A 22,014-nucleotide genomic window follows, 5' to 3' on the forward strand; every position below is an offset into this window, starting at 1 on the left:
TTGGCTTGAGCTCGTGGGCTTCAGCGATCACAAAGCAGACTATAAAAACAGTCAAGAAAGCAGGACATACTGTATAGCAGCCGCCAAAATCAGATGCAACTCTGGGGCAAGTTATCTCAAAGACGTATGTGTGGACAGGAGGGAAATGGGATGGTGTAGAGAGAGGGCTGTGCCAGAGGGAGGTGGAAGTTCAATACAGAAACACAGAGCTCCAATGTGTGTCCTTTCCACCATTAGTGTCCTCCTGCCTTCACCCTTCTGAAGGCTCCAGTGTGCCCCTGTGTCCCGGGCCAGAGGGGGAACAGGGCTCCTCTCTGTGTTTCCCCTACCTTGTGAGGGGTCAGCCGCCCTGCAGGCAGGTTTCACTGTGTGCTTTTGGGGTTAGACGTTAGCCCCAACCAGAGGAGGCCTGTGTGTTCATGTGCCACATAAAAGTTTACAGTGAAGGAGGAGTGCCTTGATAGAGGCTGTGAAGTGGGAAAAGGCAATGACTGAGCACAGTGTTAGGAATATTAAATGAATTATTTACACTTGATACATTTCCATCCTGCTGTCAAGAGGATTTCAAGCCAGTGTATGAAAAGCTGTGAAAACAGAGTCTTCCTGTTACTCAAAACGACTTCTTTGATATCATTCATGAACAAGGAAAATGTTAAAGCATCTGAGTTCATACTGTCCTTATGTGGTACTGATATTTATTAGGAACATTTAAGATTTACATTTTTATTCTATTCTATTGGCTGAGAGCTAGCTTCAGGCAATCAATAGAAACACCAGGAACAAACAGAAATCCTTGCGGTTTCTCACTGTTATGCTAAGCTAAACTTCCTGGCTGCTAGCTGCTAGCAAGAGTATTTCCTTGGGGAATTAAGACACGATAAGCTCCCTTTAGGTTAATTGGTATTCTGTGTGCCAGTCTGTCAACTGGAACAAAAATCCCAATTATTTTAGCAAGGATAATGGTAAGAATATTTTCTTATAAAGGTCCCATGCCATGAAAAAGTACATAAATACTTGGAAAATAATCTATAATATATTTCACAGATGTAACAAGAAGCATAATGAGAAATACTTGAAAGAAAAGATGGGTTGAGTGAAACATCTTCAATAAAAGCACTACAAAAAAGGATGATCAACTTAAGGTGTCCAAATCTATTCAATCAGATGTGAAAAACACATCCCTTTAAATAAAGATTTGAATAGTGAGGCAGGGATGTATTAGTGCAAAGGAAATGCTAATTGAAAACACAATACTGTTGTTTACAGTGAGCCTTTTAAAGTCAGCATCTGTACTGTCCTCTGTCCTCTCCCACTGTTCAAGGTTCTTCCAAAAAGCGAGTTAATCCTGCCCTCCCTTTATCTTTTGCTGTGCCCCCACTCCAACAGCAGTGTCGCTACAATTGTAAACCCAACCTCCGCAGCACCTGTTTTGTCTGCAAAAATGTTCCCAGGAGCAGAGCGCTGAAAGATGCCCCTTCTTCTCTTTACTGAGAGGAACACAAATATATGGTTCAATTATAGGGGCTGTCAGGCAGGCGGAGTTTGTGATGGCCTGAACCGAGATAGGGTAGGACAAAATTCAAAAATCAACACAATTCTAATTTGACTGTGAAAAGTCGATGAATCACTGGTAGAAGAAGTCTTATTTAACTTTTAGAACATGCCGGATGTACTGTAGAAGCAGTGACTCACCAAACAGGTAAGAAATGGAGAGGGACACAGCGAATCAATGCAGTTAACAGAAGTGATTTAGTGGATCAGTGAGTAGATGTGCGCGTCAGCCTTGTGAGTTAAGAGCTGATGTCTCGGCTGCTGCAGGGCTGAGAGGGATTTTAAACTGGAGGAAGTGGAGTTAATGTGGGATCTTCTCAAGAGAAGAGAGCTGTCCTTGCTTTCCTCTCCCACTCTCAGCCCACCACTCTGACACACATGATAAGAGGCCCCAAGCAGAGTGCAAAGGGGCATAGCTAACATTCGTGCAGCCTATAAACGAAAAACCCCACAGCTGGAGGAAAAAAAGAGGATGAAGGAAGAAGATTTTAAACACGCATAGATGACAAACTAAATAATACTAAGACTGTTCAAAGGATAAACAAGGTCAGTTTCCTAGAGCTGCTTAGCCCACATATGGTTTAAGAGTGATAATCTGACTTTGAATCAAAAGGCCAGGCCGCCCCTGTTCACTAAGCCCTAGTTCATTGTGAGGAGGAAGAGGAGGCAGACCTGAATGAAGCTGAATGATATCAGAAATTCTGAGTCAGCGGCTACGTCAATAGTAGCACCACAGGTCCATCTTCAGCATCACCACCAACGCTATCAGGCTATCTGGGGCGACCTGAACCACACCTATCGATACTCAGCCTCCTGTCCTCACAGCCGGCACGGTTCAATAAGAGACAAAGTAAAACGAGAGTGTGTGTCTGAGACTCCCCCCCCCCCCCCCCCCTCCCTCCCCCAGACGTTGGAGGTTACTGTGATCAGCATGGATTACATGTCTTTCCAGTCTCCGATCGATGAGAGATGGAGTCGGGGGGGAATGGTGGCTTGGTGGGGGGGAGGAAGCTTTAGTGCCACCTCCTGCGGGCTGTAATGACTGTGATTGCTGATAGTGGAGCAGCAGGGGGGCAGAAGAGGAGCCGTAAACTGTGCAGGAGATAAAAACAGCAATGCTCCGAAAGGACGGTAGAATGGATGTCAACGTAAAAGCACAAAACAAATGCAGTTAATAAATGAAGTTGTCATCCTCAAGTTTGAAAAGATCATTTCTGAATTGATTGCCTGGGAAATTAATGATGGAACAGGTTTGTGTGAGCATCATCCTCCCCTGAGCACGCTGTGTTTTACCAAGAGGACTCAGGTCAAGTGCAAGACAAGTGTGACTGTTGAATCCCTCAACAGCTTTACTGACAGAGCCATGAAGCATCTCTGTAAAACAACAAGCTCTGGGAGCTGTTAACATTTTGAACTTCTACAATATTTCGTTGGAGCAAAAATGTTAACTGCGATAGGAGGATGAATATCACAGGTACAGACAGTTACAAATTCTCTTTTAGCCCCCGTTAGCTGAATGTAAAATAGACGACACATAGCTTATCCGAGTATCTGTGGGGCGTCTGTCTTCGCTGATGGCTGCTAGTGTTATCATTTGCTACTATTTCATATCTGGGTGACAGCCAAATGTCTGCAGCCTGCAGATGACATTTCTTTATGATTTGCAGATCTTAATATTTACTCCGAAACGATTTTCCCGACTCAAACGTTAATGCTACAGTAAGCCACAGTGTTTATTTTTCTTCAAAGCTTTATCTTCATACTTCCAGTGATATTAAAGTCCTATTTCAGAATGATACAAGAAAGCAGGAGTTTATATATACATTATTGTGACACAATTCCTTGGAATAATGACCTCAAAGATAGCTTTTATCAAGACAGACTAGTGGAGAAAGCTACTAAGCTTACGTAGCTCTTCAACATACAACATGTTGACACAAAAGCTAAAGTTAAGTAAGGACAAATTGTGTTTAAACATAGAATATCATTCAAAAGCTTTTAGAGTGCAGGTTCATTCTGAAATGTGACCTCAAAATAATCCCTCAGCTGAATATATTTTACTTTAACTAATGCATTTTATTCATTCTGATTTAGCAAACAATCGGGAAAATAGCCTGTGATGATTCTTTTACTGCAGCACTACCTGAAATTTCACATTGTAAAATGTCTTTTAAACTGACTTCCAATATGATCTTATTTAATGAATTGCCTACATTGCTCAAATAAATCTTGGTACGGGAAATCCTGGAAAGACATGAGAACAAGAGCTCAACGCATGGTGGAGACTAAGAAAGCAGTCTTCTCAGGTATAAATAAATAAAAGGAGTAAAACTCTCCCCTCAATATTAATGACTATTGTGCCCTTGAGCAATGCAACTAACCACTCACAGCTCCAGCAACAGAACTCCACTGAAAGACTGTGGTTGTGCTGTGCAGATGTGTGAATGTGTGTAACTGAATAAATGAGTATATGTGAAGCAGGGTGTTTTTGAAAAAAGCCAAGCATACCTACTTAAATAAATGTAAAAGTCAATACCAGACACACAATATCTGCATATTCATGACTGCGATCTATAACTGCATGTTTCTGATCAAAAGACTCTAGCCGCCGCCCTTCCTGCAGTCGAACCCAAACAGGCGGCCTATTTATCGCATGTTGTTGTTGTGCGGACTGGTTGAGGAGGTTTACCTGGCCCAGCACACTGAGCCAGTGTTAACCCCAGAGCACCGTCATTCACCAACAGCTCAGCAGCATAAACGCACCACTGTGTGTGCGCGCATGTGTAAGTGAATGCACCGCACTAACACTAGGGCCACTGTCAGTGTGAGTCATTACACATCTGTGAGTGTGAGGGCGTGTGTATCCAAGGCTCATGGTGGTGATGCAGACTTCTGCCACTTCCGTTTAATGAGGATAATGATTTCATAACAACGAATCAAAATGGGATCAAATGAAGCTCAACACAGACGGTGAATGTGCAATTGAAGGGGGGGTGCACTCTGCTTTGGATAAACCCAACTCTTGTTCCCCCTTTCTCCTCTGTCTGACTTCTTGCTGCCAGATGACCTCCTGTTTGGGCACTTAGAGTGGAGGTTGAGGAGGTGCGGGGGTAGGTAGAAAGTGAAACCTAAACCTTTCCTCACCAGGGTTATGCAGTATCACTTCTCCAGCTTGCCACTGCAGAGCCTGAAGAGTCGATCCCCAGGCTGTGCACCTCTGGTTGGGCATGGTAGTCTGCAAGGCAGGGCGCTGGAGAAGAGGGGGGGGGGCTCGCAACTGCAGGCCTGAGTCAGGCTTCGTGCATCTGTCATAATCAGTGACCCCCGCCCTCTCTCTGCCACCTCAAGCTTCACACAGAGGACTAACTCAGGACAGAGGATGGACTCCGGGGTTGAAGGGTACTACCGTGTCGCTCCTTTAGGGAGAGTCACGGCCAGTGATTATGGCTTTTTATTACAGAGATTTTCCTTTTTTATTTCATACCAGCTCTGCACAGCTTGTTACCTGGCCTGTCACTCCTCACCCAACCCCTGGAGTCTGGCAAGGGAATGTATAATCTATTAAGATTGCTTGTTAAAGTCATTTGAGGTACAAAATCTGAATAAGTAAAACATTTGGGAATATTTCTGATTTATTCTGAGCACACCCAAAAGACATGTTTAACAAAATAAGTAGAAGCATTGGTATTTCAATGCATAAGCAGTAACTATAAAAATGAGTGGTAGTTTTAGAATAAAAAGAAATCAGAATCATTGCGAACCTGTGATTTCAGAAAGCACAACCCACAAATAGATGTTAAATGCATGATAGTCAGAGTGTTTTTGTTTCATTTTTATACATTTAGTTTGCATAGCGTCAGCTGTGACGGTGCTTCTCTGTCGGCCTGACAGTGATGTCCTCCAGTGCCAAGCTTCCTCAGCTAATTGGAAATAAACTGTGTGTTTGTATTGGCAATAGGAAAAGCGACCAGCAAGTGCGTCAGAGTTCTTGAAGCAAACTTTTCATAGAATTCAACTGAAGGTCACCGTGCTGCTACTCACTATTTTCAGCGTTGGATGAAATCAAGGGTAATATTCACACAGAGTCAGAGGGAGAAAAAGAACAAGAGAGGTCAACAAAAGGTGTATAAATAAGACTCAGGCCTTGCGGGCTCCAGCTGTGTGTGAGCGGGCCGGTCACCTTGGCTCAGCAGGCGATGATACCACAGATAACAGCAGTAAGAAGAGGATCAAAAGAAAAGTCCAAGCAAAATAGTGAGAGGTCACTCGAATAGCAGCGAACTATATGGTAAGCGATATACTGTATGAGCAAGAGGCCCAGAGCAAAACAATACAAAATTAAAAAAGACATACATTGGTGAGTGTTTGAAAAGATACCTTGCGCATATAGATAATGTACCGATAGAGTCTTGACCAGCAGTAGCAGTACGCATGACTGAAGGCTCAAAATACAGAGACATATTCATTTGTGTGTTCCACATGTGACATGATGTTAAGTCACAGGAAGGCCAGACAAGCAACCTGACCCTGAGCTGTAGGAGACGAGAAAAAGGCTGGAGGCGCTGAGTTCAAGGAAAATAGTTTTTGTCAAGACACAGAGAGGGAGAGCCGTTGTGCTTCAGCCCACATCGTGTTCATGATGATGGTGTCACTATAAACCACTCAGCGCTACGTCTACAAGGACTCTTACACTCCACCTGTCGGAAACAGTTTACACTACAGCAAGATATGTGGGATGGGTGTGTGGATGCTTTCCTAGTTCCCAAATCATGCCCTCTCACTCTTATTGTTTATATTTGACCTCTATCATTCTGTATCTACTCTTTTCTCTTTACACACGGATGGGGTTCATGTTTACAATTCCCCCTGCATGCGAGGCGCAATCCTACGCCAACAATCTCTGATAACGTCTACAAAAAAGAGAAAACTCTTCCGTTTCTCTAAGTGGTCAGAATGTGGAGGGAAGCCCCAAAGTGACCCCTTTCACATCTAATATGTATGCTTTCTGTCAAATGACCCAGTGAGATGAATAAGTGTCTTCAGCATAGAGCAACATAAAGAGCATGAATCCACTTTAACGCATTTTGCCATGGCATGTTTGCCCACTGGCCACCTGAGGTGGAAGTCAACACGAGTATCTACCTCAACAACATGTAGTGACTGAGAGGCTGTTTGTCTCTTGCCAGTTATCAGCGCTGCCAACAAGAGACTATTAGAAGCGAAGCAATAACTCCCAAAACAAACACATACCTATTTATCGTCTCAGGGTGAAGATACATGAACACCTACAGTTCATACTGTGGTTTTTGCACATTAAGTAAATAAAGTCTTATTTTTCCAAACTGAAACACTGGCTCGAGAAACATAATCGGTCCTGTAACACAGCATCACCAAGTCAAAGTATTAAAGATGCTTAAAAAGTGTTGGTCTCATAAGTTGTGTATGTTTTCCATAAAGAAGGGTCAGTGGAAGAAACCCTTTTTTACTATAAAACAATGCAGCTGGGGAGTATATGCTGATCATGTTTTATATATATATAATTTAATGAGTTTAGCAGTGCATGTAAACGAATGATCTCAAGTCTAAACAGCTCATAATCCCTTTAATACCTGAAATTGGCATTAAAATTTAAAAAATGTAAGGTTGAAAAAACATGAAATTTGTAAGGATTAGGAGTAATTATAAAATAAAACAATTTGACCGCCTTCTAGGTGGCTTTGAGGTTGTGTGAGACAGACATTTCTTTGGTGAGGAAGAGCAAGATGTTTGAAATCTTGATCATCTTTGTAAACTTCTTGTTTCCCCCTGTGGTGTCAAAACACGTGCGATGTTACCCTTTTTCTACACGGTAAATCCAATTAGTGACTGCAAACATTACAACTGTGCAGCTGGTTTCTATTTATGTTCTTGCTTATGATGAATGCAAAGAGAAAATACCTGACAGCTATACTAAGAGCTCTGATTTTTTCCGAAGAATCTGCAGTCTGCTAAACCTGAGTGAGGTGGTTAAGCCTTTTCCACGGTTTAGCAACTCAAATTAGGACACTTAGATATCTGCATGCACTGTGTGTACAGTAGTGTGTCAGTATGAGTAACATGAGAGACACTCAAGCACTTCATGCTCTAGGTAGGAGAACGTCAGAATGCTGTTTTCATCTCAATGACTGCTTTGAGAGGGTTATGGTTTATCAGTAATAACCCAAAAAGGGGATGTAGATAAAAAAGGATGTTTTTCCATATTTGCTTTCTTATTCTGTTCAGTACAACGATGTCGCTGGCATAACAAAAGAAGTAATAGTACGATTTAGATCAAATCTAACAACAGACACAAGGTTTAACAGGTACAATTTGCACTTTTTCAAAAGAAAGATTATGTTTTGGGGTTTTTCTTTTAGTAGAGTCACGACATATAGACATAAAGGGAATAGAGAAGCGAAAAAATCCAGCAATGAGCTGTGGGTTGGACAAATATTTGCAACAAAAAAACAATTTGTGACAAATATTTGCAAAAAAACCCACCATTTCCTCTTCCTCCTCCAATCTAGGTAAAAACTCTTATATGCCAAACATCCTTTACAAAAGGATAATAACAAATACAAATGACTGTGAGAAAGTCATTGAACACTTCATCATAACAGCAAGACAGATTGCAGCATTTATCAGACAGGTCTATTCATTGGGAGAAGCCAGTTCTAAAAGGTGCTAACCATAAATAAAGTCTGTACATAACAGCCGCACTTTGTCAATTTCTCTACATCAAGCCACTTTTTGGCCACTTTAAGGACAATAAACATTGGCCAGTTATTATGTAGCTTCATTGCCATCAGCAGGAAAGAATAAATATGCATAAACATTTCACAAAGTTACAACATTGATTATCTCCTGAATATTATTCCCTTTTATAATAGATAGAGGTTACTACAATGTTGTTCATCTTTTAAAGTTTGAAAAAGAAAACTCAATTAAAGAGCAAAGTTAATACTGAGAATCAATAGGCTGCAGTGCAGATCAAAATAAATAACCAGGATATAGACTCAATGAAAATTGTCAGGTAAAATTCCATTAAGTAAGATGATACACTAAGTCGGTATGGGGGCATATTTATTGGGTACAGAGGAGGACTGAGTTCATAAGTATGAATGTTGTCATCATCGACTCTCAGCTGACTATAAATATGATAACCTTTAATAGATGTTAAAGAAAGTCCTTCCTCATTTGTGGATAGAATGTATTAAGAAGGTACCAAAAAAACATCAATATATCCGGGAAACACTGATATATCATCCGCACTAAAAACATGTAGGGACATTTGTTATGATTATATGAATTGTAATATTTATCCAGTAAAACATGTTATAATCTCAAATAAAACAGCTTTTCTGACAGGATGACAAGTGTGGAGAAAGTGGGTTAGAAGTCTGGTGCTCCTGATGCGCAATTACGCATAAGGTTTAAAAACCTACGATCTGTTATCCAAACATAGGTGCCGTTAATCCAAACCGAAAAACGACAACAATTAAAAACTTTACGACACCACACATGCAATTAACTCCAGCCTTCCAGAACTCCACGATGCACCTTAAACTGTGGCATCAATATCAATTCCAGCGAAATCAGAAACTTTTGCAGAGACAGCTCTCTTCTTCACGTGAGACAATACAAGCAGACAGGAGATCGCTTACCGGTCGCGTTCCGTTTCCGACTTTCCCGGTGCTCGTCCGTGCCCAGCAACAGTGGAAACAGATTGGCACAGACTGGCTGCCAACACAGGAGAAGCAGATATGTCCAGGGCAGCGCTTTATCAAGTCAGACATCGTTACACTAACTGAGACCGGAAACGCCTTTTAATAATAAATGCGGAGAAGCAGCGATCATACAACAGCAGTACAAAACAATTATAATCAATGAATGAAAAACAATAAAGTCCCCAAAGCAGTATGAGTTTAACTTGTCTGTTTTGAGGTATTATGGCATTGGGCAACACACATATTTTATTGACCATGTGGTTACTATGAAAAACAAGTTTGAAGATTTTTTTACAACATAGCTCAACACTTAAATGATGAATAGGTATTTTTATTTTCGACTTTATATTTGATCACACAAGAGACATTAAACTGAGTGAGTTTTATTTTGAAATTCATGACCGGATGTCGTTCTCTTTACGAGTGGTGCTGGTCAGTTCAAACTGACCGCTGGTCTTATAAATCCAGCAGCACATCACGGATTTACATTTTTCTTTACATTTGTGACTTTAACAATACAAATATTGACGTCATAACCTCATGTGCATTGAAAGGATAACCCTATCATGAAAATCAATCAATCAATCAATCAATGTTTATTTATATAGCCCAATATCACAAATGTTACATTTGTCTCAGTGGACTTCACAGTTTGTACAGAATATCAGTATGACAATACGACACCCTCTGTCCTTAGACCCACACATCGTACAAGGAAAAACTTCCGGAGAAAACCCACAGTTTAAAGGGAAAAATGGGAGAAACCTCAGGGAGAGCAACAGAGGAGGGATCCCTCTCCCAGGACGGACAGACGTGCAATAAATGCCGTGTGTATCTATTGGGTTCATTTTATATCACAAGCCTCCCTAAAAACATTTTCAAATCATTTTTAGCAAAAAACTGTTTCTAAAAAGGACCTTGATGTGGTTGCAAGTTATTATAATTATTAATATCATTCGTTTGAACCCTGAAGTGTAATGCAATGTCCATCCGGTACTATTGGTCAAATTGAAAGCAACAGACAGTGTATAGTGTAGTCAATGAGGTGTTTATGCTGGCAGATTTGAACAGTTTCCCAGACTCAAAAATAGTTACTGCAGGAACAATAAACATTCCCCAGCACCAGCCTTGTCCTCACCAACTAACAAAAACATTGTTTAGTTTTTTTAATTTGTTGATTTTGGGATTCAAAAACTTCCAGTTTTAGTGCCTTTTTAAACTTACCATTCAGTTTTCCTTTTGGCTTCATACTCATTTTATTCTGACATCATTAACTGAAAGGTCAAGTGCCATGATTGCTGGGGGCTATTAAAGTAGCGTGACAAACTGACAGTAATGCAAGGAGCAGGTTGTCACCATGGAGGTGATGAATACTTATAGGTCTCCTATTTATGACCGTTTGACATGTCCTTCTTCATGTAAATGAGCTGGCTCTCGAACAAGGATTGACCATAAAAATAACCCAGTCAAGAACATAGGGACCACAGTGAATGAAACGCAACACCATCGTTTCTTGCCACTAACACCAGCCGTTAGCACCTCTCATTAAGATGCCTGAAATGTCTTTAATTCATTCATAGAATATTTCTTTTTCGTGGTGTAGTGCCGCCTTTTACAAATTCTTATTAAAAGCATGACACCTTTCTCTCATTTGACTAATTTATTTGGTTTTCCAACACCATTACTAGATCTCTCTGGATGTGCACAGAGCCCCTGGGGATGTCTGAATGGTATGATGTTTGTCTGATTCAGAGCTAGAATCATCTGATTGCTCAACCCTACACCATATTCAACCCAGCATGCACCTGCCTCACACGAGATTCCACACCACACTGCTGGTGCAACGTGCCCTTTGAGTGCTGACAGTGCTGATTATAGACTTAAATGTAGGGGTAAATAAAGGAGGTGGATAAACTGTGACCTTTGTGCAGTGTCTTAAATCAACTCCTCAAAAGACAGAAACAGTAAATGAAGGCTGTTGTCCATTAAGGAAATGTTAGATGTGAAACTTAGACACCCATCTCACTAAGTATGTCAAAAAGGATTTTTCAGCATCTCAAATATGGAGATTTCATGTTTTTATATTGTATAAAAGAATATCAGAATACATTTTTTTTTTAAATCTGAGAAATTGAGAATAACTTTTTTCATCATTTTCTGACATTTTAAAGACCAAACCAAAAGTAGATAAAAAAAACATGTCAGATTAATCTGAAATATAAAAAATAATGATTAACTCCAGCCATGGAAACAGTTAACCAAGCCCTGTTCAGTTGTACAAACTTATATGAAATATTGCTTTCTCACTTTCTGGAGGATCTGCTGGTTGCTTTACAGCTGCTCTGTCCGAGAAACAGTCCAGCACAGTACCTTTTACATTTTCAATTTATAATAAGATTTTTTTAAAAAAAGGTAAATAAGTCTGATCTGTATGCTTGAAAACTCTTTTATTTTTGTTAAATGCCTTTGGTTTTGAGTAATGTTTCTTCTTGGTCTATTCTCTCCCTTCCTCTGGTGAATACTTGACACTAGGACTGTATAACGGTACAGTTCAATCCATACATTTTGACAGGCCTCTATAGCCTCTTAAACTCCCTCTCCCACTGTTCTCAACTACCTATTGTCCATGCGTCACTATGGTTTCCATAGCAACCAAAGTGGCAAGCTGTGTCCATCCAACGTGAACTTTAAAAAACATCTTTAAATGAAGCCTTTGAAGGACCAGAGTGAGTGCAGTTGGAAATTAAACAAAGGAAGGGCGGGTGAAGGAACGATGGCACTTCAGGCAGTTGATTAACTTCAGCGTGAAAGCAGACAAAGTGGCATGTACAAAGAAACATAATGGAATATGGAAATGTGAGGTTTATAAAAAAAAAAAGGCTGAAAAGACAGTAATGCATGAAAACAGCGATCCTTTTCTTTGAATTTTCAGTATGATTATTTAAAAGACAAAATGTTTTAAAATGTGTAGATATACACTGCATCTTCTTTAAAAAATAACACTACTTGCATTTTGGTCTTAAAGGAATAATAACAACCTCCAATTGAAGGGCTCATTTTATTCAAGAAGGCATTTCTCGGTTTTCATGGTTTTGTATATGTGCTACTTTAATGTGACTGTTGCATTCCTGTTTGCTGCATTGTAAACATACTGAGCTGTGTAAAATAAACAACCCGGTATCACGGCAAGACGTGAACATGTGACGATTTACCATGCTGGGAGACGTGAAGATGTCACGGTTTCGTCCCCTTCAAACGTGACAGCTACACGGTATTGTTAACCCATGTTAACCAGTGGAGAAATAACCGGAAATACCAAGCAAATGCTACCCCGACGTAATGATTTAGTTTGTAATAGTCACACTCGATTACAGCGATTTTCTTGTTGCCCCAGCTGGTCGACACCTCTTTTAGCAGAAACAAAGGCTACATTAATGTATTAAATCGATGTTAATCCATGCGTGTGGATGTGGAATTAACGGACGTGACGTTGTGCGATTGAGTTGCCAAGCAACAACTTCGGTTCATGTTAATTTACAAACTATTCAACTACAACCGTAGTTATATTTAAAAACATGTTAGAAGGCCTCACGAAATACTTTAATGCACATTCAAATGTAAATGTGAAGGAATGTGTGTATAACAAAATACATCGGTCATTAAATGAAACCGGAAACAGACGTAGGCAAGATCCTCAGCTCGATGATTGGATGGTTATCCGCAATGCATGCTGGGATTTGGTGTTTATTTGATGTGAAATCTGAAAACGTTTTTAAAAAATACAATAATACTTTATTCCGAGTGTGCTTGCTTTACTCTTTGAAAGTCATCACATAACGGCATTGTAATACACGGTTCGGCTGCATTACATATGACATATCTGCCGTAGTTCTCTATTTATAGAGCCCTGCTGAGAAGACTTCTAGACAAACAGGAGAACTGCCGCCAAAACTGAAGATGTGACGTGGATCATAAATATATAAGCAATTATACAACATCTTACATTTCTTTTCACACAATACGTCTCCTTGCAGTATCAACACTAATTCGGCTGACTTTTATATTTGATCCAATTGGTAGATAGGCTGTATTTAAACCATAACCGTGCAGAGCTGATAGAAAGGGACACCTGGTGGTCAAAGCATGTTATTGAATTTTATTATTAGATATTAATAGGATCTCTATAAAGTATATTCATTACTCGTTATTCTCTACTAATAGTTCATTAAAGACTGTATATAATGACTAGTTTGCACATCCCTTTCAAGATTTTCTAAGCTAAGGTTTATTGACATATCATATTATACACAACTATTGTGTAGTTATGCAATGAATGAAAAACTTGGGTCGCAGGTTCCTCAACAGTGCATTACAAGACATCTATCAATATGTGTGTATACTCCACCATTAAACTGTCATTCTGCACATTTCTTATACTATCTACATACATCTTATAAGAGTATAATACATATGTATAATATCAGTTTAATAATAAACAAATAATAAACAAATAAGTGCTTAAACATAGTTAACATTGCAGGAAAGCAATATATTAGACGTTAAGTACTTTGTCAGGCTTAATATTTATCTGTAGATACAAATGTCACTGTGTGTGCTGTGTGCTCTGCATGTGTGACCATTAAAGAATCAGAATCAGAATACCTTTATTAGTTCCACAGAGGGGAAATGTGCAGCGTTACAGCAGGAAAGAGCCACAGACAGCTTAGTGTTGCATATCTTACATGCGTTAAAAAAGTACTAAGTTAGAATAAAATAAACAATATGCTAAAAAGTACTAAGTTATAATATAATAAACAATATGCTAAAAAAAAGATAAAAAGTTACATCATTTTCAAAAATACAGATCAAAAACAAAACGGCATATATATTGATTTAGTGGCCAGGTATACATTACACAGTTATTAATGGCATATATATATTGCACATATAGCACAAAGTTGGTTTGTATTTAGCAGCAAGGGGTGTTATAGTCTGTGTTGTGGTGTGTGTAGGAGGGTCTACTAGGGCAGTGCTGGTTGTAAAGTCTGACCGCTGAAGGAAGGACCTGCGGTTTCAAGAGGGTTTCATCCCTCCATATTCTTCTTAAAGCTTTTTTCTTATTCAAAATAAGACCTTAACCGAAAGTACTCTTTAATGTTTAAATTAAGCCTTATTAGTTTGTCTGTTTTGCACATCCTCCTATTAATATCTAATAATGAAATAATACAATTCAATAACGTGCTTTGACCACCAGGTGTCCCTTTCTATCAGCTCTGCACGGTTATGGTGTAAATACAGCCTATCTACCAATTGGATCAAATATAAAAGTTTGCCGAATTAGTGTTGATACTGCAAGGAGACGCATTGTGTGAAAAGAAATGTAAGATGCTGTTTAATTGCTTATATATTTATGATCCATGTCACGTCTTCAGTTTTGGCGGCAGTTCTCCTGTTTGTCTAGAAGTCTTCTCAGCAGGGCTCTATAAATAGAGAATTACGGCAAATATGTAATATTTAATGCAGCCGAACCGTGTATTACAATGCCGTTATGTGATGACTTTCAAAGAGAAAAGCAAGCACACTCGGAATAAAGTATTATTGTATTTTAAAAAAACGTTTTCAGATTTCACATCACATAAACACCAAATCCCAGCATGCATTGCGGATAACCATCCAATCATCGAGCTGAGGATCTTGCCTACGTCTGTTTCCGGTTTCGTTTAATGACCAATGTATTTTGTTATACACACATTCCTTCACATTTACATTTTAATGTGCATTAAAGTATTTCGTGAGGCCTTCTAACATGTTTTTAAATATAACTACGGTTGTAGTTGAATAGTTTGTAAATTAACATGAACCGAAGCTGTTGCTTGGCAACTCAATCGCACAACGTCACGTCCGTTAATTCCACATCCACACACATGGATTAACATCGATTTAATACATTAATGTAGCCTTTGTTTATGCTAAAAGAGGTGTCGACCAGCTGGGGCAACAAGAAAATCGCTGTAATCGAGTGTGACTATTAAAAACTAAATCATTACGTCGGGGTAGCATTTGCTTGGTATTTCCGGTTATTTCTCCACTGGTTAACATGGGTTAACAATACCGTATAGCTGTCACGTTTGAAGGGGACGAAACCGTGACATCTTCACGTCTCCCAGCATGGTAAATCGTCACATGTTCACGTCTTGCCGTGATACCGGGTTGAAAATAAATGTGAAGCTACTTAAAATCCCATAACCCATTGTAACATATTTTATGGTTTACTTGTGCTCTTTCTTTAGAGGGGCACGCTGCTTAGCATGGTCACTTGCCCTTGGCATCGGTTTTAATTAGAAGCGTACAATAAGATCACCTAATTATGTTGGCTGACCATTGATGCACTAATGGCCAAAAGGCTGGTAGAAACAAGAGGGCAACACACAGACTGGTTGACAAATTCTATCATGTCATAGCATCTTCTTCTGCAAGTACTAACATCCGGGGAGTGACTATAGTGGCTAAGCGCAATTTAAATATAAAAGTTTTAGATGTATGGGCAGACACAACAGGCCGGATAACTATCGCAAAAGTTGAATGTTCTAATAGGAAAATTGCGCTGGTCTCAGCATATGCTCCTAACTCATTTGAGGGAGATTTCTATAATGTGCTCACTGCCGCCATGTTAGAGTTGACAGACTACTCGTTTATAGTAGGGGCCGATTTTAATACTATATGGGACCCAGCTATAGATAGATCAGGAGCCTCTGAGACATCAGACCAAAGGAGGGCTTCTTCCGCCCTGCGTGCGTGGGCTCACGAAACAGGGCTAGTGGACCAATGGCGCCTGATTAACCCCTCTTCGAAAGACTTTTCTTTCTTCTCCTCCAGACATACAACCTTTTCTAGAATCGTATACTTGTTCGCCTCATCCCATCTCTTTGACAGCACTGATGTTTCCATGCTTCCAATAGCTCTCTCCGATCACAAAGGCATCTTACTCTCCGCCTCACTAAGAAGACTCTCTTCCCGGGCCCCTAGGTGGCGATTTAACACTTGCTTAAAAATGATGATTTCTGTAAACAATTTAAGGCAAAACTCACCGAATTTTTAGAGTTCAATGTAGGATCTGTCGAAGATCCTAGGATATTGTGGGACTCAATTAAGGGATTTATCAGGAGCAATTCAACACTATTTGCATCTAATCTGCGAAAGGCTCGACTCTCCAAATTGGAAATATTAGAAAATGTGTACGCTAATCTGAACGCTTCACACACTTCACAAGACAACACTATTACTTCCACGGCTCTAGGCCTAGTCACCTGCTGGCTATGACAATTCGTGCTGATGAACACTTCGCTGACATCCCTTCTATCAAAACCCAGCAAGGGGAGATAACCACCGACCCTAAACGGATTAATGATGCATTCCAATCCTTTTATTCTGAATTATATAGACCTGAAATCACTTTTGATAAAACTAAATATGAGGCTTTTCTTAATGAGCTGGAATTACCATGCTTAACAGAGGATGATTCCAAACAATTGGCTGAGGCTATTACCTTGGAGGAACTTAAAGCAGCGGTCCTCGACATGCAAAAGGGTAAGGCGCCTGGGTGGGATGGCATCCCCCCAGAGCGCTATTTGACCTTCTGGGACCTTTTGGGCCCGCTGTTGCTTTCCATGTTTGAATTTTCAATAGAACAAAGTAGTTTTGCCAGAGATGTTAATACAGCTCTTATCTCTTTACTTCTAAAAAAGGATAAAGATCCATCTGATTGTATCAGCTACAGGCCCTTAAGCCAGGGCCGGCCCTAGGCGAGATTATGATTTAGTGCCCCCCCCCCCCCCCCTCCAAGCAATACACAATAGAATATATAAAGACTAAATGAAAAATCTCTATAAAAGACCAATACACTACAAAAACAGAAACGTATTGACATAGGTAATATACATAACGGTTTCAAATGTATTCATTGTATGAACATGTTTTAATTGGGGGTTGGATGTCACATCCTCTAGGGGGGTCTGGGGGTATGCCCCCCCCCCCGGAAAGATTATTTTTTTAACATTTTAAAGTAAAATGCTTCAATCTGGTGCACTTTGAGCACACAATTACTAGAGACCTGATAGGAGGTACAACTCTAAAACACCCATATGAAAAAGATCGGTTTACATTTTAATAACCAAATAAGTATGTGAACATAACCAATAACCCACAGCCAATAACAAATAAATGTAACATATTTATTTATTTTATCCTTATTATTAATATTGTAGTTATTAAATCAAAATCACTCATCAAACAAAAGTAGCTTCTCTTAAAACTTTAAGAAAAGAAAGTGCAAACGTGGACACAAATATAGCCAACGGAGCTCTTACAACTGAGGTTATTGCAATTAAATTAAGATAATGAACAACATTACACACACTATGAATCAAATGAAACAGGCAATCAGAACAACACATCTCTGCTATGTTATTGTGTCCTTTAATTAGTCCACATCCTTAAAGTCGGACACGTCTGGACTTCCTTGCTGCAAATTCATTTATTGTATCGTCAAATGATATTTGCCCCGAAACCTTGCGATTGATGCTTATTAAAGCTAATCCATTGAGGCGTTCTTGAGCCATTGACGACCTCAGGTATGTTTTAATGAGATTCAATTTGGAGAAGCTCCTCTCCCCAGCAGCAACTGTCACTGGAATAGTGACAGCGATCCTGAGGGCCACCCACATATTTGGATACACTTCGTTCATTTTCTTCTCCTGTAGGAAAGTCAGAAGTTCCAGGGTGGTCATGTTGGCTTTTGGCAAAGCTGGGAAATTCTGCATCCCCAGTGCAAGTTCCCTCTTATCCAGGTCTGACTGTCCACCCCAGCTCAGAGTGTTGCTGAGTGTTTCACACTGCTTTGTCAGATCTTCCTTTGGCAGGTCAGGGAAGTTGAGTAGCACCCCAAACTTTTCCTCTACTTCACCTAAGGCCTTGAATCTCTCCTGCAGTGATGCAATGGAAACATCCACCACCATATTGAAAAAAGAAACTTCGAGTTTCTTTAGTGCATCACTCACTTGCTCCTCCGGGGACTCATAGGAGAACTGTCTCTTGGTTGTTCTCAGCCTCTTCTGCTTGAGAACAGCTTCCACATTCATTTGGCCACAGATGTCTTTTGGCAGATGCTTGGGCAGAAGCAAATCCATTGCTTCTGTAGCTGACCAAAGAAACTTCTGTTTTTCTCAGGAGGTCAACAGCAATATCCAGCTGCATTGACACTGATTGCAACATTTTGCTGACATGTTTGATGTTGGTCAGGATGTCATACCATACCACAGTACATATTGCAAAGTGGTATGATCCAACCTCTTCAGCCAAAGATTGTGCCTCAATTCTTACAACTCCATCTGTGGCTTTATCCCTCACCTCTAGAAGTGCATCTCTGACTTCTGCAGCCTGATACCTTACAGCCTCTATGCTGTTGATCCGACTCTCCCATCTGGTATCAGACCATGATTTCAATGTGATGTTCACATGGCTTTTCTCACTGTATCACTCAGTGCTGGCCAGTCAGCAGGATCTGAGGGGACTGCAATGTTGGACTCAGATGGGCCTGGGCAGTCAGCAGGATCTGAGGGGACTGCAATGGTGGACTCAGATGGGCCTGGGCAGTCAGCAGGATCTGAGGGGGCTGCAATGGTGGACTCACATACTGTGCTCGTTATTCCTTCACCTGCAGGCAGGCAATCCAAACATGCAAAGAAGTTATTCATGCTTCAGTTTTCATTATTTATCATAATAATAACAATAATAATAATGACAAAAAGTAGTGTATTAACGATTACACAGAGACCATAAATGTTTGGCAAAACTTACATTCTTCAGAGTGTGATGTACATGGGAGATCAGATGTTCCTTCTCCAGCAACTGGGGGCTTTTTGAGGTATTTCTCAAGTGCAGCTGGAAAATGATAGGGTAGATATTAGCACATTACAAGCAAAAACATGTATATACAGTCAGGCAAAAATAACTGCTGCAATCTGCCTCAGCTGTATGCAAGTTCACAACTGGCCTATATAAAAGTTAGGTCTGGACTTTGAATCAGGGGGTAGCAAGTTCGAGTCCCACTGCAGTCAGCATGTCGTTGTGTCCCTGGGCAAGACACTTCACCCCAAATTGCTCCTGTGGGGATTGTCCACATTACTGAATGTATGTAAGTCGCTTTGGATAAAAGCGTCTAACAAATGACATGTAATGTAAATAATAACACATGTCCATATTGGTTGGTCAGCCTCACTTTATACAAAAGAGCAGTTATCCAGATAGCTTTCTTCTGGCTAACATTCACATTATTTCGTTACAGAAGCATATAAAACAAAGCATTGCACAATGATTAGACATTAAAAAAGAGCAGAAAATAAACAAATTCTAAAATATAATAGAAAATAAACAGAAAAATAAATATAAATATATATATATATATATATATATATATAGGCCTACACACAAGTTGACCGTGAAAACAAACTATCTGACAAATTAAACACTATTGGGGGATCAATTTACAGCTATCACAATAGAAAAGTAGTATATAATTTACAAAAAGATTAAATAAGAATAATAACACATAAATAAAAACTTTAAATCATTTGTATTTATCATTCTGTATCAGAGGCTCGCGGCTAGCATGGCATCAAAGCTGTATCATGGGCAGGCTACCTCCTTAGCTAGCTAGCTAGCTTAAAATCAAATGTCTAACGGTACAGTACATACTGACTTTTTTCTTTTTTACACAAGCCGACGTACCTCTGTCTTTGACTTTCGATTCCTCCTGTTCTTTTTTCCGTTTCCTTCCCGTTGCCCCTGAAGGCTTGGACCTTTTCATAATGCTAATTGTTTGCCTTTTGCTGTTGTATCGTTGCAATCTCTGACACTTTCAGCTGGAGCTGCCGCGTCACTTTGGCTGTGAGTCGCGGCCCGTGGGTGCCAGATAAGCGACCATCAGTTACAGTTACAGCGCCCATCGTACAGGGCAATTGCTAAATGTTGCCGCCGGCCCGGGGTGCAAAGGGTGTTTACTTTATTCAATTATTAATGTAAACGTATTACATCAAGGGCATAAAATTAGGCAGAATAAAAAAAAAAATTTCAAAGGTCCTGGCTCGTCGCCTACAGAACTTTATGACATCTCTAGTTCACTGTGACCAAACCGGTTTCATAAAAGGTCGCCTAGCCTCGGACAATCTCAGGCGATTGCTGCACATCATTGACGCTAGCAAAGATGATAAAACACCAGCGGCTGTATTATCTCTGGATGCTACGTATGAAGGCTTTTGATAGGCTAGAATGGTCATACCTATGGGCTGTTCTAGAGTCTATGGGATTAGGTAAGGGGTTCATCCATATGATCAAAGTACTTTATTCTGCCCCTTCAGCAATGATTTTAACAGGCAAAACTATCTTGTCGCTTTTTTCTGTAGCAAGGTCATCCAGACAGGGCTGCCCCTTGAGACCAGGGCTCTTCGCCCTCTCGCTCGAGCCACTGGCCCAATTTATTAGACAATCACAGGATATTATCCCCATTTCTATCCAAGGCTCGCTTCATCACATTGCCCTGTATGCGGATGATGTACTGATTTTTATGCGGAACCCCTCAACGTCTACAACACGTCTGCTTAGTGTAATAGAGGAATTTGGCAACCTATCAGGTTTTAAGATTAATTGGCCCAAGTCTGCCTTTTTGCCTCTCAACGACGCTGCCAAATCAGCTATTCTCCCTGCAAACATTCCTGTGGTAGAACATTTAAAATAAGTTGGTATTGAAATATTCCCAAACCTTAACAAGACTATAAAGAATAATTATACAGACACGTACAACAAGGTTCTCCAGGACCTCAATAGGTGGTCGAGCCAGCCCAACTCACTACAAGCCAGAGCTTCAATAATTAAAATGAATATACTGCCTAGAGTTAATTTTATCAGTTCAATGCTTCCTTTATCGCCCCCCCAATGGTCATTGGCAGAAACTACAGTCGGCAATTTCAAAATGTATTTGGAACAACAAGCGGCCTAGACTCAAAATGTCCACTACTCAACGAAGGAGGCTTGATGGGGGGCTGGCAGTACCACATTTTAAATTGTATTTCTGGTCCTTTTCATTAAGACCTTTGATTAATTGGTTTGACCCCAAGCTGTGGTTTCATGGCGGGCTTTAGAAGAGAAGTTAGTCTCCCCACGGAGACTTCAGGACATAATTTACACAAACATATCTATCAAACAATGTCAGCTTAGGTTCGGCCCTCTGATTACTCATGTAATTCAGACTTGGCGAAATGCACAGAAATGATGCGCTATTCAATGCCCCTGGCATCTCAATTCGCCAATATTTAATAACAACCAATTACTCATAGGGTGGAGGCCTATTAATTATTCCCAATGGGGGAGGAAGGGTCTTCACACCTTGGGAGATATTTACAGTGACAGTGGTCTCCGCTCTTTTCAGGATCTTAAAGGCTGTTATGACCTTCTAGGCACCTCTTTCTTTGTTTATCTACAGCTTAGGACAGCCCTTAAGGCTTATGGGGTCCCGTGGGATCAACAACTAGCACGGCATCCATTCCACATACTCATCACTGATAGAAGAACATCCAGGGGCTTTGTCTCTATGTTTTATACTCACCTACTTGAGTCCTCTTATGGTGACCTTCCCTTAGATAGACTGTGGAGGAAGGATGTCCCA

The 22,014-nt window shown here is 40.2% G+C and overlaps 1 protein-coding gene and 1 long non-coding RNA gene across 2 annotated transcripts in view; both read right to left on the reverse strand.

Moving 5' to 3' along the window:
* The window catches only part of znf385c (zinc finger protein 385C), a 175,593-nt gene extending 166,245 nt beyond the window's left edge, over positions 1 to 9,348 (reverse strand). The window contains exon 1 of the mRNA XM_034220315.1: positions 9,234 to 9,348. The gene's annotated coding sequence lies outside the window, so the exon portion shown is untranslated. The remainder of the gene's footprint in view (positions 1 to 9,233) is intronic.
* Positions 9,349 to 18,707: 9,359 nt separating this feature from the next.
* On the reverse strand, positions 18,708 to 20,159 carry LOC117548829. Its single transcript, XR_004569371.1, has 3 exons — positions 20,082 to 20,159; positions 19,152 to 19,235; positions 18,708 to 19,008 (listed from the first exon to the last, which is right to left on the reverse strand). It is a non-coding gene; the product is annotated as an uncharacterized LOC117548829 (long non-coding RNA).
* Positions 20,160 to 22,014: the final 1,855 nt, after the last annotated feature.

This window comes from Gymnodraco acuticeps, unplaced genomic scaffold, assembly GCF_902827175.1.
Source record: "Gymnodraco acuticeps unplaced genomic scaffold, fGymAcu1.1, whole genome shotgun sequence".
Taxonomy (NCBI): Eukaryota; Metazoa; Chordata; class Actinopteri; order Perciformes; family Bathydraconidae; genus Gymnodraco; species Gymnodraco acuticeps.